The sequence below is a fragment of the Arvicola amphibius genome, chromosome 9 (assembly GCF_903992535.2).
Source record: "Arvicola amphibius chromosome 9, mArvAmp1.2, whole genome shotgun sequence".
NCBI lineage: Eukaryota > Metazoa > Chordata > Mammalia > Rodentia > Cricetidae > Arvicola > Arvicola amphibius.
In genome coordinates this window covers 55,312,309-55,322,144 of record NC_052055.2, presented here as the reverse complement: position 1 = coordinate 55,322,144, position 9,836 = coordinate 55,312,309, and positions in this window count along the sequence as shown.

Here is a 9,836-nt window from a genome sequence, read left to right as displayed (position 1 = left end):
CTAGACCAGGGAGAAGCACAAGCTAAATGTATAGAAAATATGTTAATAAAATCACAGCAGAAAATTCCCCAGGCCTAGGGGAAGTGATGGTCATCCAGTCTCAGAAGCATTTAGAACATCAAAGAGACAGAACGGAAAATGATCTCCTAATGTCACATTATAGTTAAAATGTCAAGCATATAAAATAAAGGAGAAATACTGAAAATTCCAAGAGAGGAGCATCAAATCATGTGAAAGATAAAAAGCATCAGAGTAGCAGCAGGAAAGGTAGAGGCATGGAATGGTATATTTAAAGCGCTGAAAGATTGTAACTATCAATGCAGATTATTGTACCCAACAAAGCTATCCTTTGTAACTGAAGAAGAAAGAAAAACTTTCAGTGAGAATCATAAACCAAAGTAATTCATGACCACTAAGTCAGCACTGTGGAAGACATCTAAAGGAATTCTATACACAGAAAGGAATGATAAACATATCCTTGAGGATACATGAGTGAATAAATTACATCAGAATAGTAAATAAGTAACTGATTAGGAAAGTATTTAATATCCATAAGGCAAGAATCAACATAGCTCTCAGTAATAACTCTGAATGTGAATTGTCTCAATTCCATTCCAAACACAAGGATTAGCAACTTATATTTAAAATAGGATCCATGTATTTGTTACCTACAAGAATCCTAACTGATAAACACTTAGGGTAAAAAGATGGAAAAGATAATCCAAGAAAAAGGAACTAGAAAGCTAGAAGGTGTGGAAATACTAATATTTAATAAAATGGATTTTAAGCCAAGATTAATCAGAAGAGATTTTTGAAATTCATTCATGTTAAGTAAAGGAGTGACCCATGAAGAGAACATTTCAACGATAAATGCATATGCACCGAATGTTGGTATGTATAACTTCATAACACGAACACTACTGTATGGAGAGGCACCAAATGACCTCAGTACTGTAAAAGCACATAACTCCAACAGCCTATGTTCATCAAAATAATGATCATGCAGAAAAAAATAAGGTAACAACCCCAAAGTTAAATGACATTCTAGATCAAATGGACTCAAGATCACCTACAGAATGTTCCACCCCAACACTGCAGAATGCATATTCTTCTTGGGAGCTCTGGGAACTTTTTATACATTAGGTCATGCTTTTGATTTCAAAAAGTCTTAACAAATGCAAAACCTGAAACTATTTCTTGTATTCTGTCTAATCACAAGGGAATAAAACTGGAAACCAACAAGAGAATTTGCACTAACTGGTGTACATTGAACACCACACCATTGAAAGAAGAATGGCCATCAAACACACCAGCAGGGAAATACGAAATGCCAGGAATAGAATGAGATGAAAACACAGTTTTTAAGGACATGTGGGAGACCATGAAAGTTGATCTATGGGGTAAGTACATAACTATAAATGCCTACATTCAACAGAACAACACAGAGAGATCTTAAATAACTTCATGATACAGCTCAAGGTTGTAGATAAAAAAGAAGTAAAACCTAAAACACAATAAAACAGTGCACAGAAAAATAATAAAGAACAGACAGAAATTAATAACCTTGAAGTGAGAAGAATAAAAAAATAATGAAATCAAGAATTAGGTTTTTGAAAAGGTAAGATTGACAAACTCTCAACCAAACTGACACACACACAGAGAGAGAGAGAGAGAGAGAGAGAGAGAGAGAGGGGGGGGGGAGAGGAATTAATAAAATTAGGCATCAATAAAACTCAAAGGATTTTTAGGAAATGCTTTGAAAAGCTTATGTTGCAAAAATTGGAAATACAGAAAAACTTCTAGAAACATATTCATTCATTCATTTACGCCCCGGCAATGCTTAAGCATGCATGGGCATCCCGTTTATGGCGGTTCTCCAGTTGTTCCTATCCTGGGCAGTTCTAGATGCTTGTGTTTTTGTCATACCCAAGATTCTACAGTCTTCCTTTATGCTGTCTATCCAGTGGGTTTTTTTTTTGTGTGTGTGTGTGTGTGCCTTCCTCTTTGCCTTATCCTGTGTGCTCCTCCAAGCAATACTATCTTCGGGTATCTGCTGTCTTCCATTCTCATAATATGGCTGAAGTATCTCAAGCGCTATTGTCGTATCCTGTAGTTTACGTTCTTCTGTAGATGGAGATGTTTCTTAATGTCATCGTTGTGCAGTCTATCTTTTCATGTGACGCTTAGAATCCTCCTGAGACATGGCCATCTCAAACACATTGAGTCGCTGTTCTGCTGAAAGTCCGAATGAGCTGCAGGCCGTGGTAAATAGAGTGGTGGAAGTCAGTGAAAGCCTTGGTGTGAGAGGAAACATCGCGAAGACTGAGATGCTACACTTGGGAAGGGAGCATAAGGATTTTACCACTGTAATAAAGAATCAGAACCTCAAGCTAACAGTCAACTTTGTCTATCTGGGAGGAAACCTCAGTTCAGAGGAGGGATCTATTTCAGACGTCAAGAGGCGGATAGGGATAACTAGGGCCGCATTTCAGGTACTAGGAAAGGTTTGTTCAGCAAGAGACATAACTACAACAACAAAATCACAAGTATATGAGACACTTGTATTGAACTGTCTTCTTTATAACTCTGAAACCGGGACATTGAAACGCTCCTCAGAACAGTGGCTCTAGACACATATAAACTACCAAAATTAAGCCAAGAGGGATAAAATCTTAAGTAAATATATAACAAGCAATAAGACTGAAGCAAAACCAAACAAACAAAAATAAACCTCAGACTTGGGTGGGTTCACTGAATTCTGTCAGTTTTATCAATTCTTTACCGAACCAACACCAACACTCCTCCAATTATCCCACAAATAGAAAGGACAGGAATGTTAGCAAACTCATTTTATAAAGCTAGTATGATCTCAATACTAAAAATGGAAAAGTTCACAACAGAAAAAAAGAAAATTATAGGCCAAACTCCTTAATGAAATTCATACATAAATTATCAATAAAATATTTACAAACTCAATTTACCTTTACACCCAAAGGATCATTCAGCAAGACCAAATGGATTTCACTCCAGTCATGTAAGCCTGGTTCAACATATATATCATTATACTTTGTCTACTCTTATTCTACATAGTCCTTGATGTCTTAAATAAAGCAACTAGACAATAAAAAGAAATAGACAAATAGGAAGTGGGGAATTCAATCCATCCATTTGCAGATAATATCCTCAACATAAGAAATCCTGGCCCCTCCACTTAGCCCTGTGATGGCTCATCCCAGTTGTCAACTTGACTACATGTGGAATCAACTAAAGCCCAAGAAGCTGAGTACACCTGTGAGGGGTTCACTTGACTGGATCAGTCAAACCTTCTGATAGAAGCCCACAGAAAAGAACGGGAAGAAGCTTTTGTCTGCTTGCACAAACTCTCACTGGCAAGCTCATCCATCCCATTGCTAGGTATTCCTCCCCTGGTACTGGAACTATCTACTTCAGGACTCCAGCAAGACTGAAACCCAGCAGCTTTCTGGGAGTCCCCTGTGACCACAGCACCAAGTTGGAGTCTCTGAGACATCCAGAGACATATGTGCACCTATTAGATTCTTGACATTTCTATGAGGACACAGATATTGTTGGCTTGCCTGGATCATGGCCTGTAAGCCACTCTAATAAGTCTTTTGTATATATATTTCTGCTCTTTAGATAATTACAAACATGCAGAAAAAGAAATCAGGGAAATAAACATATTTACAATAGCTACAAAATATCTAAGAATAAACCTAGCCAAATAAACAAAAAAATTAAATCACCAATGAAAGACATTTATAATGATACCAGAAGATAGAAAAGACCCACCTGAACAAAAAGTAATGTTGGGGGTCCAAAACGTTTGATAGCAAGTTATGTTACAGTGCTATAAAAATGACATGACACTGGCACAACACATATACACATGAGAGAAAGAGGCAGAGAGACAGACAAATAGAGACACAGAGACAGACAGAGACACAGAGAGGGGAAAAGGAGGGACAGACAGACAGACAGACAGATGAAGACACAGAGAAGGGAGAGGGAGGAAAAGAGAGAGAGAGTGGGAGGAGGAGGAAGAGAAGACAATTAAACCCATGCAGCTAAAGCCAACAAAATTTTGATAAAAGTCTCAAAAACATATATTGTGGGAAGACAGCCTCTTCCCCAAATGGTGCTGGGAGAGAATCCACAGGTAGAAGAATACATGTGGATCCTTTCACCTTACAGAAAAAGGATCAATTCAGCATTGACCAAAGGCATTACTGTATTGAGAATGGAAACTTCCAACCTTCTATACACAAAACATAAGGTCTAGATGTGGGCAAGGACTTTCTGGAAAGGACTTCACTACCTCAGGAAATTGTATCAAGAATAGAAAAGTAGGGAGGCACGTGATGAAAAGTTTTCTGTTCAGCAAAGGGAACATTCGACAGGCAAAGACTGCTTGCAGAATGTGAGAAAATCTAGCTCTACACCAGGGGGTTCAGGTCAGAGCTTCAAAAATTAAATACCAACAAATAAAACAATGCAATCCATGAATGTTCTAGCAAAATAAACAGGTGCTTCTCAAAAGATGAAGTAAAATGGCTGATGAACAAAAGAGAAAACGTTCAATACCCTTAATCCTCAGAAATGAAAGTTTGAAGTCAGAATGGCTGCCAGAAAGGAACCAGCAAACGCTGGCAAGGATGTGAGGAGAAGAGAACCTTGACTCTGCAAATTGGAGCAGCCACTGTGGAACTCAGCAGGGACTTTCCTCAGAAAACTGAGAGGAGAATTATCACAGAGCCCAGCTCTGCCACATCTGGGTATCAACCTGAAGGACTCTAACACCATGTACCACAGAGATGCTCTCTAAGTCCTGTCCACGACAGCCTGGTTATAGACTCACTCTCCATGTCTACTAACACATGACTAGGTAAAGACAATGTCTGAGTATGTATAAACGACTTCCATCATCCATAAGGAAGAATAAAATGATGTCTATTTATTTATTTGGAAAATGGCAAAATGAACTTACTGTATTGAATGAAGCAGGTTACAGGCAGGGAGAGAAATAACATATTTTGTCTTATTGTGGATCGCAGACTTTATATAAACATATAAAGTCACCTTATATAGGGTATGAGAGCGGAAAGGAAGCTGCTATTGAAAGAAGGAAAAATATGCCAAATAAAAGAGTGAAAAGGAAAAAAAGTTGAGACTGATTGCCGAGGGTGCATGGAGCATGGAGAGAAAATTAAGACATCAAGAACAGGGATGTTAGAGAATGGGAAAGAGGAGGAGGCGGCGGTGACTGGTGATGGTGGCCTTTAATCCCGGCACTCGGGAGGCCCAGGCAGGACGATCTCTGTGAGTTCGAGGCCAGCCTGGTCTACAGGACAGCCAAGGCTACACAGTGAAACCATGCTTCAAACAAACAAACAAACAAACAAAAACAAAAACAAAAATAATAAGTAAAATAAATGAGGAGTAGGAGCAGAGGAAGTAGCTGTTATTATTGCGTGCTGATGACAGAGTGAGTTGAGGGCAGAACAGGGCAGACTCTAGCTTCAGCCATCAGACAGACTAAGCAAGTCTCCACCCCACCCCTTCGCACTGTTGAGAACCTCAATGATGAGGCAAAAGACACCATAATGAGCCCCTCTGAGAGGAGCTGGAAGGAAAGCTCTCAGTCCTCACAGGGTACATCAGGTACAGTTCTGTACGGCTGTATCGGGCACCACATATTAAGAAGGAAATAGCATTTTAAATAATCAGCAATGGCTGAAAATACTCTCAGCACACAGAAAGCTTGCAAGGCAGGTGCCACCTCCCGAAGCTAAAACACATTCAGCTCCTCAGAGCACCTCAATAAAGGGTCTACGAGAGGGACTAAACCCTCATAAAGCTAGCTGGGTTCTATTCTGAGTGGAAATTATTGTAGCAGGGACTCGGGAAATGAGGTGTACTCACAAAGAGAGTTCTCACCATTTGAGTGGCATTTTGAAGAAGTGGTATTATATTGCTCTCCTAAAGCCTGATCGGAGTAGTGTGCTCTCCCTCCCAAAAAAAAACATGAGACAGCTTCTGAGCCTGTAAACATTAGCTTTAGCCCTAGGATGACAGCAAAGGTCTGATGCTTACTGAGCATGCTCTATCTGGGGAATTACTCCAAGCATTCATGAGTAATATTGCATTTAATACTAAAAAGCAACTAGTGTTGATATTATTCCCATGACTGATATAGAAATTGAGACACAGAGAGACTAAACAATATGTTTGAATTGATTCAGTTTCTTCCGGATGAGAGCTTGGGTTTGAACTTGGGGCCACAGCCACACTTATTCTTAGCTGAGTTCTACAGTCACAGTGGCCAAGACTGTTCTATCCAATCACTGCTTAGAGACATTTTTGTTGTTAGTGTTCATATTCGGATGAACAATGACAGCTACGCATGCCCGATAGTCAACCAGCCCTGTTCAAGAATCTCATTTATGAGTGCCAGCGTGTGGGGCGTGGGTGTGCTTGCACACACATGTAACGTTTGGTCCTGAGTCAATAGCCATAAAGTATAACTTGTGTTTCAAGCCCAAGTCTTGCCAAATTCCCTGCATCTGTAATAACAAGGCCTGGATGCCTTGCTAGGCCTCCAGGCCCTCTCCTCCCACCCTCTCCAACCTCTAACCACATAAGTTGATGTCTCTGTTCCAACGTCCCATTCCTAGATGCTTACCACGTTCAAGCTTTCATCACTTCTCCATGGAGACAAGAAAAGACCTCTGTGCTATTCTTCTCATTTCTCCGTATCTGCTCTGCACTGACTCTCGGCCCATCTTTCCAAAATACAATACTGATCATCACATTAAAACATTATTCTTGGAACTGGAGAGATAGCTCAGTGGGTAACAGTGCTTGCTGCTCAAATATGAGGATCCCAGCACCATGTAAAAAGCCAGGTGTGGCTGAGAACCTGTAACCCCAGTGCTATGTGGGGTAGAGGTACAAGGGTCATTTGGGATCACTGGTGGCCAGTCTAACCCCAGGTTCAGTGAGGGACCCTGTCTCAAAAGAACAAGGTAGAGAGACTGGGACACTGACACACTCCTCTGCTCTCTGCATGTGTTCACAGGTCACGCACCTGTACACTTACATATACATACATTGTGCACACGTGCACACACACACGCATCAAATAAAAATAAATAGATTCCTGCATTGGCTCCTACATTTTCTCACAAAGCTTAATGATGTTCTCGTTGGATGGTGTCCCTGCATCCTGATTTCTCCTTGTGCAACTTTGGTCCTGTTCGCCATAAACACCCAATATCCCACCCGATTTGGAACATTCTCAGCTACTGCCCACGGTTCCCACTGCTGAGCCCTCGATCAAACTGGTACACGAGTTGCTTGGCTCTGCTTTAGCTCTTTGGTTGGTCAGTACGGACTATCTGTCCCCTCCAAACAAAATTTGTGTTAAATTTAATTGTTCATGTGACAATTAAATGTGTGTGTGGATCAGGCCTCCTCCATGTGTAAATGGTAATAAAGGGTTTAGGACACCCAGGATTCATTCCTTCTCCCTTCTCTTCCCCTCTTTCCCTCTTTTCTCTCGATGTGCTGATGTAGAGTAACGGCTCCTGCTTCTGCCAGGTGCTGATGTCTCAATCTTCTCAGCCTCCGGAGCTGAGAGGAAATTAATTTCTGTCCTCTGTAATTCATCCATTTGGGCATTCTTTTCCAGCAGCTTGGAACGGATTCAGACAGTGGCCAACATGTGGTGCAGATTTGTTCAGTGCCGGTCATCCCTTCCAACACTCCACGTGACACGGCCAGCTTTTCCCCCATCTCCCAGAAGATCGCTGCCTCCTCTTGAATGCTTTCCTGGGCCTCTTACCGGGTGGAATACCCTAACTTTGCACTTTTGATTTCTCGGGGCCCTTAGCACACAGCGCTTAGCACACAACAGGCGCCCCACAGATGCTGTGGGGAAAACTTACAGCAAACTCAGTACAAACCTTTCCCCACAGCTGCCCCGCCACCACGTAGCACGTTTACCTTCTGACTCACTGTGACCCCCTTTCTCCTGTTTTACTCCGCATCCTTGTCTACTGTTCCCCACCGTGTACAACCTGATGCTGGAAGGTCTTGGTTTACACGCGCAAAACGCCTTTGGGACCTGCTGGAGTGAAGAGATGGGAAAGAAATCTGTATCTGCTGGTGAGTTCAGAACCCTAAAGGCATACACGTAAAAGAACAAAGATCCCTTAGTTCTCTCTCCTATGCCAGGTCCCCAACAAGTCCACAGTCTACTGGGGGGGGGGGGTTGGATATGATCTGCACAAGTAGCTAGGTCCCCAGTGTGGTGGTGGTGGTGGTGGGGTGTGGAGGCTTTTAGCGGTGGAGCCCAATGTCCAGCGAGGCTTGCTGTTTAAGCCAGGACCCCAGAGGAGAATGAATAGGCCATGACGCTGCATTCTTTTAAGTGGATTCACGCCTTCTCTCCCGTTGTTAAAAAGCAAAACAAAACTGAGCCCTCTCTGATATCTCGTCTTCTGTGTTTGCATGGGTGTCCCTTGTGCATTTAAGTCCCCCCACGCCCCACCCCCTTCTCTGTCATGTACTGCAACCAGGGAAGACCCCACCAGACACACCACCACGCTGTTTGGAATTCTCAGGCATCAAAACCATGAGCCAAACACCAAACCGTATAAATGATCCGGCATCAGGGCTTTTATCAGCAGCATAGATTCATGTTGGGCAAGCTACACTGTGAAGTTCCATGGGTAGAGGATTTGGGGCAAGTATTAATAACAATAACATTGTAAGCTGCTATGGAATAATCCTTCTGTACACTGAGAAGATGTCTGTACAAACACTGCTTTTTCAGAGCTATGATCCCTTAATGGATTAAAAGTAGCTTCTCCAGATTAATACCTGCCGCTTCCGAGTCTTCCCTGCTCTGTTCATTTTCAACCAAGCTCATTTTGCGTCTTGTTTTTGCTGCTCTTCTTCATGGTAGGGGCTTTGCATAGGTCTTAGATTGCTAATGGCTGTCCATCTTACTGGGTTATATTTCATATATCATGTAATTTACCCGCTTAATGTGTCCACATCTCTAGTTTGGAGTTGTAATAACAGAGTTGTTCAAATCACTTTTATAATAAGCCTGAAATACTTTTAATAATTCATTCACTTGCAGCACTTTATCCCTTTTAATTGTTCGATAATATTTCATTGACTGGACCTACCACATTTTTGTTTATTCATTCATTAATTTACAGATAATTGAATTGGTTCTGCTTTTTGACTACTGTGGAAACAGCTGTTATGCAAATTCATGTACGAATATTTATGTAGGAATATTTTTTCATCTTTTTTTGACATGCAATAGGAGCAGGATTGCTAGAGCTTAACTCTCTATATAACTTTCTAAGGAACTACAAGGGTTTTTTTCAAAATTCTTAAAGGTATTCTCTATTCACCTACATTTTTAGCCATTCTGGTCCTTGCCAATAGTGCTCACCTGCTGTGGCCATCAGAGGGAGGCAGTAAGTGCTGTTTATTGTAGTTTTTCTACACTATGAATTTCTACAATATGAAAATGAGAATTTCTTTAGTGACGAAGGATGCTGGCCATTCTTTCGTGTGCTAATTGACAATATCTAATATCTTAGTTCTCGTTGAAGAAGCACCTCTGCATACAATATTTTTATCACTTTTTAATCGGGCTATTAATTTTTTATTACTAAATTGCAAATGTTTTTATTATGCTTTAAATGCAAGTTCTTAATCAGAATATATGATTACAGGCTTCCTCTCTCATTCTGTGGGTTGTTCTTTCAACCTCTTGACCTTTTGACAAGTGTACT